The 21,055-nt window shown below is 52.2% G+C and overlaps 1 protein-coding gene, 1 non-coding gene and 1 pseudogene across 2 annotated transcripts in view; 1 reads left to right on the top strand and 2 right to left on the bottom strand.

Annotated features, from left to right (window-relative positions):
- LOC141727365 (uncharacterized) overlaps nucleotides 1–21,055 on the bottom strand; it is a 269,056-nt gene that overhangs the window by 123,317 nt on the left and 124,684 nt on the right. The window lies entirely within an intron of this gene.
- LOC141727374 (small nucleolar RNA SNORD45) lies at nucleotides 3,984–4,064 on the bottom strand. Its single transcript, XR_012578398.1, has one exon. It is a non-coding gene; the product is annotated as a small nucleolar RNA SNORD45 (small nucleolar RNA).
- Nucleotides 8,814–19,171, top strand: LOC141727362 (antigen peptide transporter 2-like; annotated as a pseudogene).

The following is a 21,055-nucleotide window of genomic DNA, read 5'->3' as shown; positions in this document are numbered from 1 at the left end:
TAGGCCTCCAGTTATTAATGTCCTTCAAACGTTCCGGCATTGTAGATTTAGGAATCAAAAGAGTTCTGCACCCCCTCACCATGTCTGGGATCTCCCCAGATGTTAACCATAAGTTGAAGAGCTGAGCTGTCCGGGAATACCTGGGATCCATCTTTTTGATGTCCCCAAGAATAATCCCATCTGGACCTAGAGCCGAGCCCTTTCTTATTTCCTGCACATTTCTTTCAATTTCTTTGGCCGTGATTAAGTCTCTGAAGGTGCTGTTGTCTGCCTTCCCATTAAATTCAAATTCCCCGATGCCAGGAAAATTACCAGGTGTTTCCCATCTGGCTTTAAATACCGAGTAAATTTCACTGGGTGATATATCCCAGGACAAACACTCTACGTCATCCAAAACAATTTTTGCTAGTTCTCCCCTGTCAAGATGGAATAAACGCTGAAAGTGAAGGTAATTACCGTTTTTGATCACTCTGTGTTTCATCCAGTTCTGAAACAGCTTTCTTGGTTGCTTCTCCTGGGTCTCCTTCCCATTTTTTCCACGTGTAACATTTCTTATTTGGCTTATTGATTCTAGGCATTCAAAGCAGTCCTGCACTGCCTGATTAATTATTCTGAGCATCTCCTGACCGTCCATCAATTGCTTGAATGCTCTGGGGAAGTGGTTAATGGCTCCAGCTGATAAGTGTTCCTTGATTGTCTTTTGGTAATGAGCCTGCAGCTGCCCCGCCCTCTGCTGGTTTCTGGTGACAGTTATCCTTATCAGGGTGTCCTCTTAACTTATCCATTGTTTTCCCTCTGGCAGCTGGCCTTGCCGGCAGATGGTTCTCCCCAGGTCCATTGTCCATGGTTCTTGCCTGGGATTGCTGACTCAACCCAGGTTCCATTCCCATACCCTCACCTGCTCTCCTGGGGAGGTGACTCACAACAGTTCCTCTGTCAGCTCCATCTGCTGGTTTCCTAGGCAGCAATCTTCTTTTGTCACTAATTTGCTTAGCTGTTTTGGTTGTTATGTGTTCAGCGATAAGTTTATTAATGTTTTTGTTTCCCTCGAACTGTGCCTCCAGTCTTATCAGCAGTTCTTCCTCCTCTTTTGTCCAGCATCTTTTGTGGGCTCCTCGATTTGATGGTCTTTTCAGTTGGGAAGCAACGATCCTTTCTTGGTTTCTTATCAACAGGTGTGCCAATTTTTTGTGTTGTCCCAGGCCAATTTTGGTTGTGAAGTCTCTGCCGCATACCTCACAGATCCACTCTCCAGCTGGAACCCTTTCAGTTTCTGGACCCCTGCACTTTGCAAAATGACAAATAACACTGTGATAGTTAATATTTTCCTTTCCACACTTGGCACACCGAAAGCAAACCCTCCTTTTCCTGTGTGACTCCTTTAGATGTTCAATCAGGCTTAACACAGAGTTTACCCGGGTACCGCAGCAGGGACAAGGTGGATTTTTGTCAGGAACAGTCACCTTCACGATGTTATCTGGTGACTGCCCTCCATGTTCCCCAGGCACTGGAGGCAATGCCTCTGGTGTGCCTTCACTCACCTTTTCGTCGCTTCCCTCACCAAGGACAAACGGTTCACTGTCTCGTGGGAGGCTAGGATCTAAGTCTGAGCGCCCACCGATACCCTGGGCAGGCATACTGGCAGCCCCCAGACCACCCCCCCTCCAAAAGACAAAATCCGGATTTTGAGCCATTGAATTAGGACCACAGTAATTTAGGTGAGAACAGAGTGAATGGTCACTCCACTTCGGAGCTCTTTGTACCTGTCTGCAACCGGGGGACCAGGTTTCCGGCAATAAGCCACGCGGCCTTTACCAAGGAATTTGTTTCACTGAATTTGGTAAGAGTTCATTGGTGTCTTGGCTTGGAAAGACAGGAGTCTGCTAAGGAAGGCAGGAGCCTCCCCTGAAATGGAGAATGTAAACCCTCCCCACCCCTCTGAATTGCTATAAATTTTAAATTAAGGGGCTCTCAGGCAAAAATATTGGAGTAAGAAATAACAGTTCTTTAAGGGGGAAAAGAAAAAAAAGTTAAAGGATGAAATAAAACAATGCAGTACACCAGAACAACACTGACAGAGTCAGAACCCAACCTGACACCCTGTGGGTCAGGGTGTGGCTGACAGTCCACTTGGAAATGTGGCTGCAGACATCCTGAAGTATCAGGTGTGGTTCTGTTGGAGTGAGGGGGATCTGTAGAGAAGGATGTCTTCTTCCTCTGAAGATCCAGTAGGAGTAGAGACAGCCGCTGTTCCTCTGGGGAATCCTGTGGAGAAAGCTGTGCTAGTGTTCCAGAATCTTGGATTATATCTGGGTAGCAATGCTTGGCTCCTCCCTCTGGGCGGAGCATTTCACAATGGGATGGTATAGTTCTTATCAGTCATGCAGTGACATTCAATAGTCTGTTATCAGCAGATGTCCCCTCCAGAGGGAGGTGTGAATGTGGTCACTCAAAGAGAAAAATAAGGCAAACTGCCCACTTGACAAAAGTAATCTGCCATACAGATGGTAATGGAAAACATCTTGCATTGCAATCTTCAACATTATCCACCCCTTTTTTTATTTCTATCTGCACCACCAAAAAAAAAAAAATTCAAATGAATATCTTTTGTGTGGTGTGTTATAAAGCTATGCTGCATTAATTTTCTTAAATAGTGTATTAAATATAGTTTTAGCTTGTAACAAAGCAGCAAAATAGAAACTCTGCTATGTAGAATACTATTTTTTTAAAGAAAGGCCTTGCACTGAGATAGCAGCCACAGGACACGTAAACCTTAGAGAGAAAGAGAATTTCTTGCCCCATTATCAGGAGAAATAAACTTCTTCCCACCTTACTCAGCCATCAGGATTCAGAGGAAGAAGCTGACACCGACCACACAGAATCCTGTGTTTGAATGGAATTTATGCATCGTGTATGAGATGTATAAATATGCAAGAGGCTGTTGTTTTTAAGGGTTAATCCTCTGTTAACCTGCGTAATTTTTCGGGCTTATTTTGACCCTGCTTTCCACAGCAGTCTCTCTCTCTGTTTTAGAGTTCAAAGGACCCCCTTATCTCTGTCCTTGGCTGAAGCAGATTCTTAGAGTACAGGCTTTGGTGAGAACAGGCAGTCAGACTAAATAGCAAGCTGCAGACTGAACTCACAGATGCACACTTCACCTCAGTCCAAATGGATTTCTACTCTGGAAAATTCCCCCTCTGCCTCAGAGCCCTTGCCTCAAAGTGGTCCCAGCCAGGCTTGAGCACTCGATGCCAGCAGAGGGAAAAGGAGTGAACTGCCCGTGCCTGGTGTGTCCATGCCCAAGGGCTCTGAGAGATGTTGAATTTTCATCTCTTTCTCTCACCTGTAGCTCTCCACGCCACTGGTCAGGATCCCCTCTGGGCACCAAGGCTTTTCCACGGGTCTCCCTTATGTGGCCGTGGGTCTTCCTGTTCCTCAGCACAGCTGTGACCAGACCACGGGGAAAAACTTCTGCAAAAAATGCGTATTTTATGATTGGCTTTTTGCAAATATTCAAATAAATATTACCTGTGTTATTTTAAAAAGTTATGCTGTATTAATGTTCCTAAATCGTGTGTTAACTATAGTTTTCGGTTACAACAATGGTAAAATAGAAACTCTGCTATGTAGAATACCTTTTTTTAAAAGAAAGGACTTGCACTGAGATAGCCACAGGACATCTAAATCTTTCAGAGAAAGAGAATTTATTACTGTCTTATCAGGAGAAACGAACTTTTTCCTGCCTCACTCAGCCGTGAAGGATTCAGAGGAAGAAGTTGAAGATGAAGGCAGTCAGACTAAAACGGAAGCTGCAGACTGAACTCACAGATGCACATTTCACCTCAATCCAAATGGATTTTTTCTCCTCTGGAAAATTCCCCCTCTGCCTCAGAGCCCTCTCCCCAGGCTGGGTCCCAGCCTGGCCTGAGCACTTGACGCCAGCAGTGGGAAAAGCTGCACTGCCAGAGGGAGCGGGGGCTGGCCAGGCCTCTGAGTAATTTTAGAGCTAAAGCGTGAGAGACATCAGCGCCGCTCAGATAATACATGCCAGTTCATCCCGGGCACGGCCACCGCCTCCTCCTCCTCCTGCTGCTGCTGCTGGGGCCCTCCCAGCCCGGAGCCGCCGTTCCCAGCGCCCAGGGCCGCTCTCTGTGGCTGCAGCCGGGCCCCGCCACAGCAGCCCTTGGCCCGGCGCTGGAGCCGGTGCCACTGTTGGCAGCAAAACCCGCCCCGGGCAGAGCCGCCCCGGCCCGGCCCTTCCCGCGGCCCCAGCTCGGCGCCGCCGTCATCGCCCTCAGCGCCCTCGGCCCTCCGCCGCCTCGCCGGGCCCGGCCCGGAGCCCTGGGCCTCAGCGTCCTTCGGGGCACCGCGCTCGGGGCAGCGACCGCTCGGGGCACCGCGGATCGGCCCAACCCTGCACCGGTCCCGCTCGGGTACCGCGGATCTGTCCGGCCATGTCCGGCCCCGCTCGGGCACTGCGGATCTGCCCGGCCCTACACCAGCCCCGCTCGGGCACCGCGGATCTGCCCGGCTTCCCCAGCCCCGCTCGGGCACCGCGGATCTGCCCAGCCATGCCCGGCCCCGCTCGGGCACCGCGGATCTGCCCGGACCCCCCCAGCCCCGCTCGCGCACCGCGGATCTGCCCAGCCCCGCACCAGCCCCGGGCCCGGCCCGCACCACGCACCCGCTGCCGCCGCCGCTCCGCTGCCAGGGACACGCGGCCGGAACGGGCAGGGCCAGGCTGGCAATGGGACCCGCCCGCAGCCGCCTCCGCCTGCCCCGGCACCAATCAGCGCCTTCCACCCACCGCAATGGGCATTTTGAATAAGGCGCGGTTTCTGATTGGCTTTTGGCGGATATTCAAACGAATACTTTATGTGTTACGTTAGAAAGTGATGCTGTATTAGTTTTCTTAAGTAGTGTGTTAAATCTAGTTGTAGGTTGTAACACAATGTTAAAATAGAAACTATGCCATGTAAGATACTTTTTTTTTAAAAAAGGAAGGACTCACACCAGTCAGCAGCCACAGGACACCTTAATTTTCCAGAGAAAGAGAATTTATTGCTCCCTTATCAGAAGAAACGAACTTCTTCCCGCCTCACACGGGAAGAAGCCGTCAGGATTCAAAGGAAGAAGCTGACACTGACCAGACAGAATCCTGTGTTTGAATGGAATTTATGCATCATGTATGAGGTGTGTGAATATGCAACAGGTTATTCTTTTTTAAGGGTTAATCCCTTGTTAACGTGTGTCCTTTATCAGGCTTATTTTGCCCAGAAAAAGGTACCCGGACGTGCATAACTCTTTGCTTCTATTGTCTCTTACTGTCCTAATCCAAATTGTCCAAATTATTATTACTCTAATTATATTGCTATTTTTATAACCATTTTATTATCATTCAACTTTTTGAAATTTTAAAAACACGTGATTAGCGTTTTTCACACTTTTTAACACCAATTCCTACATTAAAAGCAGGCATAGCTTTATTTTGTCGCTGGGATCACCCAGCCCCAGCTCTTTCACTCCCCAGCTGGTACCTGTGTCACAGGTGAGCAGGGAGATGATGCTGCCCTCAGGAGCTGGGGCCCAGCGCCCAGGTGCAGGTGAGGCAGCAGTTCTTTTCAGGGACTCTGAAGGTGAAGGAAAAGGAAGTATATTTTCTGACTAACATTTATAGGTTTTTAAAAGTGACCATGGATTGGAGGCTGAAAGTGCCACCTCTCCAATGACACTGGACAAACCAACAGTTTAATAAATTTCTTTTCTTCTATAAAAGAATGCAAAACAAATCTCAGGAGCTCATTCCTTCCAGAAAGATTATTGATACTGTTCTAGAAGGCACCTGGGAACATCATCTCAATCCTGCCCATGTTTTCCCAAAATCGCTCCCTGCAGCAGGAACAGCTGGGTGCAGTTGTCACTGCAGATGTTCAGGCACCCAAAGCAGCTGCAGCTGTTTGTGAGCAGCAGAGCAGATACTCCCTGTGCCATCACCTTTCCATAGGGATACAGAAGCTCTGGTTCTGGGGTATGTGATCCTGGCTGCTAAACTCCAGGGAAATCCACATTGTTCATTGGAAAACCCACCTGAACTTTTCTTTTAAATGTGATGGAGAAATGTCTCTGCATCCAGGGGCGACTGTGGTGCTAAATCACCTGAGGAGTGTTGGGGTGTGCAGGAACCCTACAAGTAAGGGATCAATAATCCCTGGACAGGAGAAATAATCCCTGGACAGAAGCTGGGTAGCTCAGGATCAATAATCCCTGAACAGGAGTTGGGCTACTCAAGATCAACAATCCTGGACAGAAATTGGGCTGCTCAGGATCAATAATCCTGGACAGGAGTTGGGCTGCTCAGGATCAATAATCCTGGGACAGAAGCTGGGCCGCTCAGGATCAATAATCCTGGGACAGAAATTGGGCAGCTCAGGATCAATAATCCCTGGACAGAAGTTGGGCTTCTCAGGATCAATAATCCTGGGACAGAAATTGGGCTGCTCAGGAGAAATAATCCCTGGACAGAAGTTGGGCTGCTCAGTCATCTGAGGAGTACTGAGGTGTGCAGGAACCCTACAGGTAAGGGATCAATAATCTGTGGAGAGAAATTGGGGTGCTTGGGATCGATAATCCCTGGACAGAAGCTGGGCAGCTCAGGATAAATAATCCCTGGACTGATAATGGGCTGTTTAGAAGAAATAATGCCTGGACAGAAGCTGGGCTGCTCAGGATAAATAATCCCTGGACCGATAATGGACTGTTTAGAAGAAATAATGCCTGGACAGAAGCTGGGCTGCTCAGTTTTAATATAATATATGTCATAAAATAATAAATCAAGCCTTCTGAAACACGGAGTCAGATTTTCATCTCTTCCCTCATCCTTGGACCCCTGAGAACACAGTCACATAGCTCCCTCTCAAATACATCTGCATGCAATTTCACAACAGGTTCATAGATATTCATTCTACTGATTTCCTGTTACATTTCCTGTGAATTTTTCTTTATCAGAAAGAATTCCTGGGGTCATTTTGACCCTGCTTTCCACAGCAGCCTCTCTCTCTGTTTCAGAGTTCAAGGGCCCCCTCTTTATCTCTGTCTTGGGCTGCAGCAGTTTCTTAGAGCACAGGCTTTTGTCAGAAGAGGCAGTCAGGCTGTCACAGACATCTCTCCTGAAAAATCCTTTCCTCAGGATTTTTCCTCCTGAGAGGCTGAGAGGCCTCAGGAACAAAATGTAAACATTGACATTATTTGCTGCTGTGGAATGCAACAGGTGGATCTGTGATTGGTCTCATGTGGTTGTTTCTAATTAATGGCCAATCACAGTCAGCTGGCTCAGCCTCTGTCCGAGCCACAAACCTTTGTTATCGTTCTTTCTGATTCTATTCTTAGCTAGCCTTCTGATGAAATCCTTTCTTCTGTTCTTTTAGTATAGTTTTAATGTAACATATATCATAAAATAATAAATCAAGCCTTCTGAAACATGGAGTCAGATCCGTGTCTCTTCCCTCATCCAAGAACCCCTGTGAACACCGTCACAGATGGGACCCCCAGCTCTGCCCTTTAGTGGACAAAGCTGCACTTTCCTCCTCCTTCGAGTCACTCTTGGAGCAGTTTCAGACCCGTCGAGCTTCCCAACCTTGAGGTGATCACTTTTAATAAAGGCATTATAAAGGAGAAAAAGTCTCCTGCCCTGTTTATATCACCCGGTGCCACCCCCCTACCCAGCCCCAGGGGCCACACAGCGCCTGATGCGTCCTCCTCCTGTGCCACCCGGTCGGTGACACGGCCAGTGAAGTAGGGGGCGGGCACCTCACCGGCGGGGACACAGCATCAGCGTCACCACGATGGGTGATGACCCCTGAATTGAGGGAAGAGGACTGGAAATTGTATCCTGACCACTGCCAAAATTGTGTGTTGAACCCCAAAATCAGATCCTGATTTCCCAAACTGGTTGCTCAAAGCCTCTAAATTGGGTCCTGCAATCCCCCATCAGGTCCTGCCCCCCTCCCCAGTCATGTCCAAACCCACAAATCGGATTCCAGAGGGTCCTGTTATGTCCAAACACTCCACACTGGATCCCAAATCCTCTCAAATTGATCCTGACCATTCCCAAAATTGCATGTCGAGCCCCAAAACTGGATCCTGACCCCAAACCGGGTGCTCAAAACCTTCAAAACCTCTAAATTGGGTCCTGACCCCTCAAATTGGTTTCTGACCTCGCTCAAATCAGATTCTGCCTCCCCCAAATTGGGTCCTGACCCCTCAAATTGGCCTTGCAGCCCCCCACGGCATCCTGTCCCCCTCCAGTTATGTCCAAAATGCCTCCAAATCAGATCCCAAAGCCTCTCAAAGGGGTCCTGTTATGTCCAAATCGGATCCCAAAGCCCCTCAAAGGGGTTCTGCCATATCCAAACCCACAAATCGGATCCCAAATCCCCTCAAAGGGGTCCTGTTATGTCCAAACCCACAAATCGGATCCCAAAGCCCCTCAAAGGGCTCCTGCCCCCCCGGTCGGGGTCCCCCCGTACCGAGAGCCGAAGCCGACATCAGCTCCCCACCAGCGTCCATCGCCCGCGCTCGGGGCCCAGCAGGGCCAGGAGCCGGCGAATGGGGGAGACAGCATCGGGGACACGGGGACCGCTGGGTTCTGCTGTGTCCGGTGGGTCTCGGTCTATCCTGCTGGCTCCCGGTCCTGCTCCCGGTTCTTCGCGCCAGTGGTTCCGGGCAGTCTCGGGGGCCCGTGCGGGCCCCGGTGCTGCTCGCAGCGTGTCCCGGTCCGGACCGTGTCGCCCTCGGACGGTCCCGCTGTGGTCCCGATGCCGCCCCGGTCCCTTCCCGGCAGCCGCCGCCGTTTCCCGGAACGCGCGCGCGGGAATCCCGGCACGCCCACGCCTGAAATAGCGTCTGTGATTGGTCAAAGCGGAGGTGACATCATCAGTTGCCAGGCAGAGGGGGCTGGAGCAGGTTGAGAGGAGAAGGAGCCCGTGCGTGAGGGGGCGGGGTCTGGGCGGGAGGAGGCGGGGTCTGGGCGGGGATAGGGGCGGGGAGAGGGCGGGGCAGAGCGGGATGGGCGGGGGCTCGAAAGCGAAACCTTAACCGAGCTTTTGGGAGCTGAACCGGGAGCACTGGTATGGACTGGGGAGTGCCCCAGGCTGGACTGGGAGCACTGCTGGGGACTGGTGAGTGCCCTAAGCTGGACTGGAAACATTGATATGGACTGAAGAGTGCCCCAGGCTGGACTAGGAAGTGCCCCAGGCTGATCTGGGAGCACTGGTGTGGACTGGTGAGTGCCTTGTCTGGACTGGAGAGTGCGCCAGGCTGAACTGGGAGCTCTGGTGTGGACTGGTAAGTGCCCCGAGCTGGACTGGGACCACTGGTGTGGACTGGAGAGTGCCCCAGGCTGAATTTGGAGCACTGGTGTGGACGGCTGAGCTCAGGGGTATGAACTGGGAGCACTGGTGTGGACTGCTGAGCTCAGGGGGCCAGACTGGTAGCACCGTAGTCTGGACTGGGAGCACTGGTGTGGCCTGGGTAGCTGAGAGGGCTGGACTGGGAGCACTGGTGTGGACTGCAGAGTGCCCCAAGCTGGATTGGGAAGTGCCCCAGGCTGAACTGGGATCACTGGTGTGGACTGGTGAGCTCAGGGGGCCAGACTGGGAGCACTGTAGTCTAGACTGAGAGCACTGGTGTGCACAGGAGAGCACCCCAGTCCTAACTAGTTTTAACTGGTGCCTCCACAGGCTGTTGCTCATTCCCCGGGAACCCCACAGACAGCACTGTCTGTACTGGTCCCACCATGGCGCTGGCACCCGCTGCTCTCCTGCCCAGTGTGCTGCTGGTGGCCGACGCCCTGGCACTGGTGTTACTGGTGCCGCTGGTGCCGCTGCTGGCGCCGCTGGGCGTGCTGGGCATGTGGCTCGAGGCCGCCCTGCGCTTGCCCATCCTGGCCGCGGCCACCCGGCTGCTGGCCCCTCGCCGTCATGGCCGCCGCCACCCCCGCAGTGTTTGGAACCTTCCGGAGCCTCCTGGGGCCGCCCGGGGCCGGCCCGGGGCTGTTGGCGGCCACGGCGCCCGCCTGGCTCGGGGTCACCCACGCCGCTGCTGCCCTGGCCGTGCTGGCCTGGGCCGTGCCCCCGGCCCCCGGCAGCATCCTCGAGACCCCCGGAGGCGTCCCCAAGGCTCCCGGCAGCGTCCACCACGCTCTGGCACTGACCTGGGAGCAGAGAAACGTCCTTGGAGCTGCTGTCCTCTGCCTCGTGCTGGCTGTCGTTGGTGGGTGACTGTCTTGGTTTAGGGCAAATTTGGGAGAAAACCTCCAAAAGGGGCCCTCCCAGAAAGCACACAGCCCGTCCCCAAACCAGTTCAGGAAAGATTCCTGAGAGAGAAGTGGAAAGAACCTGTTTATTTAACAGGCAAAGCACACAAAATGAACAATACCAGATGACAACACTCTTTCACCACTCTGAAAAAGATGACAAATTCAGAAAGTCTCTCTTGGGGGTGGTCGCTCTGTTCTCAGTCCCTCTGGTCCTGGGGCAGCTGCTGCAGCCACAAGGTGCAAACTCTCTGTGTTCCCAGGTCCCGGTCCGGAGCAGGCTCAAGTAGGTCCAAAAAAGGGAAAGGAGAAACAGTCCAGGGAAAAATTCGGACTGCTTAGCTAAACTAAATAATGAGCGGAAACAAAAGCAAGAGCGAAGCAGGAGCAAAGCAGAAGCAAGAGAAAAGCAAAAAGCCAAGCAAAAGGCAAAAGCAGCACCATGTATTGCCCCATGTCTGTGTCCCGCCAGCTGTGGGGGAGCGGCTGATAGCAAAACCAAAGTAAAACTTTCACTCTTCAGAGCCAGTCTTGAAGGCGCAGAACATGATATCCAGCATGAATAGAACACACAGATGGGGATACAAACATCCTAATGTCACCTTAGCACGTTGACATGTGGTGACAGGCATTGACGCCCCCAATTTGGGCTCTGCAGCCCCAAATTGGGAACCCCCCAATCTGGGATACCCCACCAAATTGGGTGCTGGCGCCTTAAAATTGAGTGTTGAGCTCCTAAATAGGCGATGACCACCCTAAAATAGAGTGGTGACCCTCCTAAATTGAGTTGACCCCTTCAGTTGGGTGCTGACCCTGCAAAAATGGGATGCTTACTTTCCAAGTTGGGTTCTGACCCTGCAAACTTGACTGTTGGTCCCCCAAAATTGGGTGCTGACCATCAAACTTATGGTGTGATGCCCAAATATGGATGTTGACCTCTAAGACCTGGGATCTTAAGGTCCTGATCTCCTATGTTTAGGTTCTGATCGATAAAATTGTGTGCTGAACCCCCCAAAAATTGGTACTGACACTTTAAATTGGGTGTAAAATCCCTAAATTTTTCACCAAACCCCCAAAATTGGGTCCTGACTTCTCTAAATTGTCTCCTGCCCAAATCGTGTCCTGCCTTTCCAAAATTAGATCCCCGCTTCCCAGACCGGATCCTGCCCCACACAAATCAGGGTCCCCCTGTGTCAGTGGTCACACCCGTGGTGACGCAGCCTCGGTGACACCCAGGGGAGATGGCGGGGCCGTACGCCACCGGGAAGGTGCTGGATGCCATTGGGAGTGGGGACGGAGTCACCGCTGGAGCTGTCGGGATGGTGGCGGCTGCTGGAGCCACAAGGTGGGTTGGAGCATTCCCAGGGCCTGTCCCCATGTCCCCAATGTCCCTGATGTCACCGTGTCCCTGTGTCCCCACAGTGTGCTGTTTTCTGGCTGCTGGGGGTCTCTCTTCATGCTGTTGATAGCGCATCTCCGTCAGAGCCTGAGCCTGCGGCTTTTTTCCCACCTGGTGCACCAAGACCTGGACTTCTTCCAGGGAACACCAGCAGGTAACGGGGCACGGCCCAGCCCCATCCCACCCGACCCATCCCCCCTGTTCCATCCCATCCCATCCCAGCTAGTCTGTCACCCCAGTCCCATCCCCACCATCTCATCCCATTCCATCCCATCCCATCCCATCCCATTGATCATATCCCATCCCATCCCATTGATCGCATCCCATTGATCCCATCCTATTGATCCCATCCCATCCCATTGATCCCATTCCATTGATCCCATCCCATCCCATTGATTCCATCCCATCCCATCCCATTCCCACCATCCCATCCCATCCCATCCCATCCCATCCCATCCCATCCCATCCCATCCCATCCCATCCCATCCCATCCCATCCCATCCCATCCCATCCCATTCCCACCATCCCATCTCATTGATCCCATCCCATCCCATTGATCATATCCCATCCCATCCCATTGATCGCATCCCATTGATCCCATCCTATTGATCCCATCCCATGCCATTGATCCCATCCCATCCCATCCCATCCCATCCCATCCCATCCCATTCCCACCATCCCATCTCATTGATCCCATCCCATCCCATCCCATCCTATCCCATCCCATCCCATTGATCCATCCCATTGATCCCATCCCATCCCATCCCATCCCATCCCATCCCATCCCATCCCATCCCATCCCATCTGTCTGTTATCCCATCCCACGACTCCATCCCCATCATCCCCATTCCCACCATCCCATCCAATTCCATCCTATGCCATCTTCCTGGCTTCATTCTACTCCAGTGTTCCATCCTGTCTCCATCCCACTTTCCCATTCTAGCCACTGTTCTGTCCCCATTATTCTCACTCCCGTGCCTCCACCCTGTTGCGTATCCCCAGCTGCCTCCCACCGTCCCATCACCCCATCCCACCATTTCCTTTCCCACCATCCCATTTCCCCTGTCCTGCCCCATTGCACCCTGACCATCTCCACAGCCATTCCCATCATCCCATCCCACTGCTCCCCATTACATCATTCCCATCCCAAATGGGATCATCCAGGATGGGATCATGGTCTCACCCACCACTATCCCAACTTCTTTTCCCACCCTACAGCTGAGCTCCTGGCTCAATTTTCCATGGAAGTGCCACGGGTGTGCAGGGCAGCACCGAGTGGAGCCAACCAGCTGCTGCGGAGCCTGGTGATGGCCCTGGTGGTGGTGGTGGTGGTGGGGGGGGGTTCATGGTGGGGCTGGCACCGGGGCTGGCACTGCTGGCACTGCTGGAAGTGCCCCTTGCAATCGCCACGCGCCGCATCCAGAGCACCTGCAAACAGGTCAGGAGTAGGAGGGAAAGAGTGGGATGGGACTGAAGAAAGGTGGGAATGGTGGAGCTGGGATGGAGGCTAAGGGAATGGGATGGTGGGGATGGGATGGGATGGGATGGGATGGGATGGGATGGGATGGGATGGGATGGGATGGGATGGGATGGGATGGGATGGGATGGGATGGAGAATGGAAAGGAGGACGATGGAGGTGGAAATGGTGAGATGAAAGGGGATGAAGACGAGGGGAATGGGATGATGGGGATGGGATGGAGAATGGAAAGGAGGATGATAAATGTTGGGATGAAAGGGGATAAAGACCAGGGGAGTGAGATGGTGGGAGTGCTGACATGAGGATAGAACAAAATGGTCGAGATGGGAATGGTGTGGATGAGAAGAGAAGGATGAGATAAGGTGGGATGGTGGGTATGGGATGAGACAGTGGGGATGGGGATGGTGGGATTAGGACTGGGAGAATGGATGGAAACGGTGAGGGTGAGAGAGAAGGGCATGGGATGGCAGGAATGCAATAGTGGGGATGCAGTGGGTGTGGTGGGATGGGATGTGGATGGTGGGCCAGGAAGGTGACCTGGGAAAGTTGTAGATCCCCCATTGCTGCCACAGGCACTTCAGCGATCCATGCTGGAAGCATCCACCCGCACAGCTGCAGGGGTGCAGGAATCTGTTGCCGCCATCGAGACCATCCGAACCTTTTCGGCAGAGGAGGAGGAGCAGCAGCAGCACAGATGTAACCTGGCCAAGGAGCTGAGGCTGAAGGAGCAGATAGAGCTGGAGCTGGCAATCTTCATCCTTGTCTACAGGGTCAGGGGGGACTGGGAATGGGAACAGCAGAGAATGGGGATGCCAGGATCAAGGATGAGGACACTGGTAATGAGAACACTGGGACCAGGAATGGGAAACCAGTGGCTGAGATGGGGACACTCAGAGTACAATGGGGACACCAGGAATAGGGACAACAGAACAGGGACATTGAGTTCAGGAACAGGCATGGCAGGAATGGGAATGGTGACGTTAGAAACAGGATGGGGACACTGGGATAAAGGTTGGGAACATCAGTGTGGTGGTGTTTGCAGGTCCCCAGGATGAGAAAAGAGACAAAATTCTTGACTTCATGTTTCAGAAAGCTGATTTATTATTTTATGATATATATTATATTAAAAAAATTATATACTAAAGAAAGAGAAAGGAGACATTAGAAAGCTAGAAAGGAATGAATAATAAAATCTTGTGACTCACCAGAGAATCTGACACAGCTGGACCTGTGATTGGTCATTAAGTAAGAACAACCACATGAGACCAATCAAAGATGCACCTGCTTCATTCCACAGCAGCAGATCATTATTGTTTACATTTCATTTCTGAGGCTTCTCAGGAGAAAAATCCTGGTGAAAAGATTTTTCAGAAAATATGTCTGTGACACATCAGGATCAGGAATAGGGACATCAAGAGTGAGATGGGGACACCAGAACTGGAATGAGGACACCAGGAACAGAGATGAGGCCACCAGGAACAGAGATAAAGACACAAAGGAGTGGGATGGGGACAGGCAGAATGGGGACACCAAGAGTGGGTTGGGGGCAGATGGAATGGGGACACCAGGAGTGGATTGGGGGCAGATGGAATGGGGACACCAGGAGTGGGTTGGGGGCAGCAATATCCCTGTCCCACCTACAGGTGATCAAACTGGCCATCCGGGTCATGGTGCTCTTCAGGAGCCACCAGCAGCTCCGTGACGGATCCATCACTCCTGGAGTCCTCGTCACCTTCCTGCTGTACCAGGACAGAGTTGGTAGCCATATCCAGGTGATCCCATGGAATGCACGTGTTTGTCCATCCGACCGTGCTTCTGTCCATCCCGGTGCCACCCCCTTCCTTCTCCCCAGGTGCTGCTCTACGGCTTCAATGAATTCCTGACCAACGCATCTGCTGGACAGAGAATCTGGGAATACCTGGATCGGAAACCCGCAGGGAATGTCGGGGGGACGCGGGAACCCCCCGGGCTTCAGGGCCACGTCACTTTTCAGAAGGTCTCCTTCACATATCCTAGAAATCCAGAGCACCCTGTGCTGAAGGTGGGTCTGGGGAGAGGTGGGGTTTCCCAGGGGTGGGAATTTTGGAATCACCCGCTGTCACAATCCATCCTTACGAACGGGTTTCGTGATAGTTCATGGATTGATCTCAGGGTGCAAAAAAACCAACATGGCACAGGGGGTTTGCAGTAATACAACAAATGCAGCTTTATTGAAATGACCACAACAAAATGCAATAGAGGGATTAAGGGAGAGAAAAAGATAAAGAGAGAAAAGAGAGAGAGAAGGAGGGGGATATAGCTAACAAACGCAGAGACGAAATCCTTTGGTCCAGTCCAGTCGAGGATCCACCTGTTACAGAGTCGGGGAGATCTCAGGGTTGCAGTCCATCTGGACCCCAATTATACTCTTTTTCAATGGGGGAAGGGGAATGGATTTTGCAACCTAGTCAAAGGTAGTTTCTTGTATCTTTGAGGAGGAAAGAATAATGTTTGGAAAAGAGGTACACACAGTCCATGTTCAGCAGTGGGCGTGAGCCATTGTTTTCGTGGTCCACTGCTCACACCTGCAACATCCATCTCACTTTGGTCAGCTTGCCTCCCCCACACACCTCTCCCAGGTTGGGGGTCTCAGTCCCAGTCCTTGGAAAGAGTGTGGGGGGCCTTTTCACATGGGGGTTTGATGTCTCGGTCTTTGATGTAGCGGCTTCTTACATCTCAGTCCGTCTGTCATGGCAGTTGTAAGATGAGTGAGGGGTCTTTTGTGGGGGACCATCCAAAACTCAGGAGAAGTCCAGCCAGGCAAAGAGGGGACAGCTTCCAAGGCTACTGTTGCAAAAAGGCAAGGTGCCCCCTTCTTTATCTCATTGGGCTCAGTGTAGCAAATAGTAAATACACCTGTGGACAATAGCTTAACAATGCTCTCAGGTCTCGGGGCCTTGTTGGCATGTGACTTTCTCCTTCAGAACCAGAGATTTTAGACAGTGGGGACTCTTCAGTGGTCCCCCAATGACGATGGTGAGGCAGATGAGGAATATTTCAGACAGACTCTCACACCTGTCCCCATCCCACAGGACGTGAGCTTCGAGGTGCGCTCCGGGGAGGTGACGGCGCTGGTGGGGCCCAATGGCAGCGGGAAGAGCATGGCTGTGGTGCTGCTGGAGCGGCTGCGGGATCCTGGCAGCGGGACGGTGCTGCTGGACGGGATCCCGCTGCCAGAGTATGAACACCAGTACCTGCACCGCAAGGTGGGACAGCAGAGACACTGGGAACGCTGGGCATGGAATGGGGAAAATGGGGACAGGGGTCAGGGGACAGTTGTGATGGTGTTCACAGGGGTTTTTGGATGAGGGAAGAGACAAGGATTTGACTCCATGCTTCAGAAGGCTTGATTTATTATTTTATGATATATATATTACATTAAAAGTATACTAAAGAAACAGAAGAAAGGATTTCATCAGAAGGCTAGCTAAGAATAGAATAGGAAAGAATGATAACAAAGGCTTGTGGGTTGGCTCTCTGTCTGCGCCAGCTGGGTTGTGATTTGCCATTAATTACAAACATCCAACATGGGCCCATCACAGGTGCACCTGTTGCATTCCACAGTAGCAGATAATCAATGTTTACATTTTGTTCCTTGAGGCCTCTCAGCTTCTCAGAAGGAAAAATCTTAAGGAAAGGATTTTCCATAAAAGATGTCTGCAACAAACAATGAAATGGAACTGGGACCACAGGAGCATGGGAGCAGAAATGGGGATACTGGGAAGAGGATGGGGACATCAGGAATAGGATGGGGACAACAAGAAATGGGATAGGAACATTGGGAAATGGGATGGGGATGACAGGAATGGGGATGGGAAAAGTGGGAAGTCAGGGATGGGGACACTGGCGACACAGATGGGGAGAATGGGATCAGGGATGGACACTATGGGGACACCAAGGTGGGATGGGGTCATGGAACAGGGGTGGGGACACCAGGAGCCAAGAGAGCATCACAGGGGTTGGTGCTGGGGCAGGTGGTGCTGGTGGAGCAGGATCCCGTCCTGTTTTCTGGAACGATCCATGAGAACATCCTGCTGGGGCTGGAGCACTGCCCAGCACTGAAGAGTCAGAGCTGTGGGAGGCCGTGGAGCTCATCCAGGGGCTGGAGCAGGGCTGGGACACTGGTGAGAGCCAGGGGGATGGATGGGGCACCCCTAGGGTACATCCTCCTGATCCCAGGATCCTCTGGCAGCGATGGGAGAGCGGGGTGGGTGGCACATGGTGGGGTGTGCGGGGGATCCCTGAGGTCACATCCCACTGATCCCATGGGATTGCTCACACAGTGGTGAGGGAGTGTGGGGGGTAGGGGAAAGGGGAGGAACCTCTCGTGCTGGGATCCCGCTGATCCCAGGGTCCCCCCGCAGAGGTGGGGGAATGTGGGGGGTAGGAGAAGAGGGGAGAACTCCAGGGCTGCACCCCACGGATCCCCTGTGGTCGCTCCCACAGAGGTGGGGGAGCACGGGGGACGGCTGGCGGCGGGGGAGCGGCGCCGTGTGGCCCTGGCCCGGGCTCTGCTCCGGCGTCCAGCTGTGCTCATCCTCAATGAGGCACTGGATGATGGAGATGATGGAGCGGTGAGTGGGGTGGGATGGAGGGGGTTGGTCTGGATAGGGGTGCAGTTGGTGAAAATGGGGTATGATGGGATGGCTGGGATGGCTGGAATGGGATGGTGGGATGAGGTGGTGGCAATAAGGGATAATAATTGGCATGGAGTGGGAATGATGTGATGAAGACAGGGATTGGATGGGGTGGTGTGGGTCAACGAGGTGGAGAAATAGGACAGGATAGTGGGGTGGGATAGAGACCAGGGGTGTAGGATGGCAGGAAAGTAGAATCAAAGGATGAAGACAAGGAGATAGGATAGGGTGGGGTAGGAATGAAGGGGATAGGAATGCTGGAATGAGGACAGAGATGGAATGCAATGGGAAGGGTTGGAGTGGTAGGAGTAGGATGGGATGGGACAGTGGGAATGGGGATGGTGTGGGCAGGATGGCAGAGTGGGCATGGGAATGGGATGGAGAACAGGGAGATGAGATGGTAAGAACAGGATGATAGGATTAGGGTGGGACTGAGAGTGGGGTGGGATTGGTTGGTCGGGACTGGGTGGGATCAGGTGGGACAGGGTAGGACTGAGTTGGATGGGTTGGCATGAGGGTTCTCTGATTGGACGGGCTGGGATGAGCATTCTCTGAGCTGGATGGGTTGGGATGAGCATTCTCTGAGCTGGATGGGTTGGGATGAGTGTTCTCTGAACTGGATGGGTTGGGATGAGAGCATTCTCTGGCCGCAGGCACAGCGCTGGGTGCGCACTGGGCTGGCCCAGACCGTGCTGGTCGTGTCCCACCGGCCGCGGGTGCTGGATGGGGCCGATCGCCTGGTGCTGCTGGAGCGCAGGGCCGTGAATGAGACGGGAACACCAGCGGAGCTGCAGGAATGCCGCAGTGCCTACAGCTGCCTGCTCCTTGGAGGAGGCAGCACTGGGCAGCCCGAGGCCCCCGGGATGGGCAGTGAGCAGGGGGCTGCATCTGGCAGGGAATAAAGGGGAATCAGTCCCAGTGTCCCCATTCCTGGTGTTTGTGTCACCAGCCAGCTCCCGGTGTCCCCAGTCACGGTGTCCTGTGAATCCGTTCTCCCCACATCCTCAGGATCCCAACTCCCTGTGTCCCCCATGTCCTCCCCACTGTGTCCTCCAGGTCTGCCCATTCCCTGGATGTGTGTGTATCCCCTGTATCCACCCTGTCCCCATGATCCCTGGTCACTGTATCTGCTCCTGGACATGGGACACGGGGTGGGAAATCAATCCCAAAGAATGGATCTGGGCATGGGTGTCACGTCCTCATCTCACTCCTGCTGTGCTCACTCCAAGCTCCTGGTGTTCCCAGTCCTTTCCCAGTGTCCCCATCCCCAGTGTCTTTATCCCAGTTCCCAATGTCCTCTTTTCTATTCCTCATTCCCTGAGAGGAAATGCTGGGCACTGGAAGATGGGACTGAGATTTATTGCCCAAACCAGGGTATTTATACATGAGAAATAAAACATTTTGAACAACTGTAATTCTTGTGTTTAAAACATGGGAAAACAGGAAGTCAGTCTGTTGGGAAGGGCTGCTGTGTGATGAGTGGGAACAGCAGGATGAGCTCTGCCAGCAATTTGTGGCTTTCTGCAGGGAGAGGGAAGGGGTTGGACCTGCACCATGGATCATTCAGCTGGTGATGAGAGTAAGAGTTGGTGTCACCCTGTCTCTGTCGCCATGGGTTGGATCTGGCTGAAGAGCCCACAGAGAGCAAGGATCCCACCAGATCCTACTGCATCTCTTGTACCCCAATCCTGCTCCACCAACATCACCTGATCTGTTTTGGAATCCCCTCGATCCTGTTCTGAAATCCCACTCAAATGCTGCCCCATCCATCCCATCTGATCCTGCTATGGAATCCAGCCCAGATACACTTTAGAATTCGACCTGATCCTGATCTGGAATCCTGCCCTGGTCTGGAATCCTGCCCTATATCCCTTCTGGAATCCTGCACAGATTCCCCTCTGTACCTGTGGTCAAGCAATTGGTTTCTCTGCCTGTTTCTGCAGAATGAGAGGAGCCATGAGATTCCAGCATGGATCACACACCAGGATTCACCTGCATGGAGGTGATCCAGAGCTGGATCTGCCTCTGTGTTAGGTCACATGTGGAGGGTGAGGGGCACAGGAGACAGACACCACTCACCCTGATGTTTGTGTGGCAAGAGAGGGTTTTGTTTTCCACTCCCTCCTTTATATAGAACATTTGAAAGGCCTGGTCTGGATGCTGTCATTGGTTTGAACTCCAGACCTCTTTGGGTCCTGGGCCACTGAGATGCCTACAGGCTTATGAGAGATCAAATTGGCCAAAGCTCTTGTCACTGAGCCCAGGGGCTGGCAAGGTGACACCAACATCTCACCCTTTCTTTTCTATAAATTTTGATTTGCATTATAGCTGCAGCATTTATGTCCAGGAACTGCTAGGGGACAGCTCAGGTAAATATGCCCCAGGCATTAGACTTATAGGTTACAGATTGCAACTTATTTGTAAAAACAACAAACTATTTAAGCCTTAAAGAAAATAAAACAGTCAATAAGAACAAGAATCATTCAACCCTTATTAAAGAAAGAAAAACAAACCCAAAAACTAGGAAACAATCTGTAGACAAGGAAAAGAGTTTGTAAACAGGGGAATAATTTGTAAACAGATGAATCTTTATGTGAACTGCAATCCCAGATTTCCATGAGGTTGTCATCAATCACTGATCACATGGCTCTGTGTCTGCTGAGGGTTTATCAGGAGGTGCTGCCAGGATGCAGTGCAGGCTGGATGCATCTGGCAGGTACCCAATGTGTCCCACTGTCTGTTGGAACACATGAATGTCCCCAAGCCCAGGGAATGAGATCCCGGGGACCCCCCCCCCCACCATGTATTGGTAAGGAGGTCTCGTGCCATTCCCTTGGATTTGGGCAGCTGAACATCACACGTTTGTATTGATAAGGAGTGATTTAGCATAACTGGGTTCTGGGATTTTCCTAATACTGTAAAGTGATTTAATGTGTATAGAGCTTTAGCTATTCTACTCTGTGGGGTCTCACCACATACCTCCTTTTTGTTTATTAACTATACCTTTTCAGGCACCATGTGCTCTTTCCACTATTGCTTGTCCAGCTGGTAAATGAGGGATGCTGGTTTGGTGTGATACACCCCAGAGCTGTAGAAAGTGCCTGGTTTTCTGGGAAGTGTAGCAGGCCCTTTATCAGTTTGGATGGTTTGAGGAATGCCCAAGGCTGCAAAAGCTGATTGCCAGTGTACC

The sequence above is a fragment of the Zonotrichia albicollis genome, unplaced genomic scaffold, assembly GCF_047830755.1.
Source record: "Zonotrichia albicollis isolate bZonAlb1 unplaced genomic scaffold, bZonAlb1.hap1 Scaffold_121, whole genome shotgun sequence".
Taxonomy (NCBI): Eukaryota; Metazoa; Chordata; class Aves; order Passeriformes; family Passerellidae; genus Zonotrichia; species Zonotrichia albicollis.
This window is presented reverse-complemented; position numbering and strand designations above follow the sequence as displayed.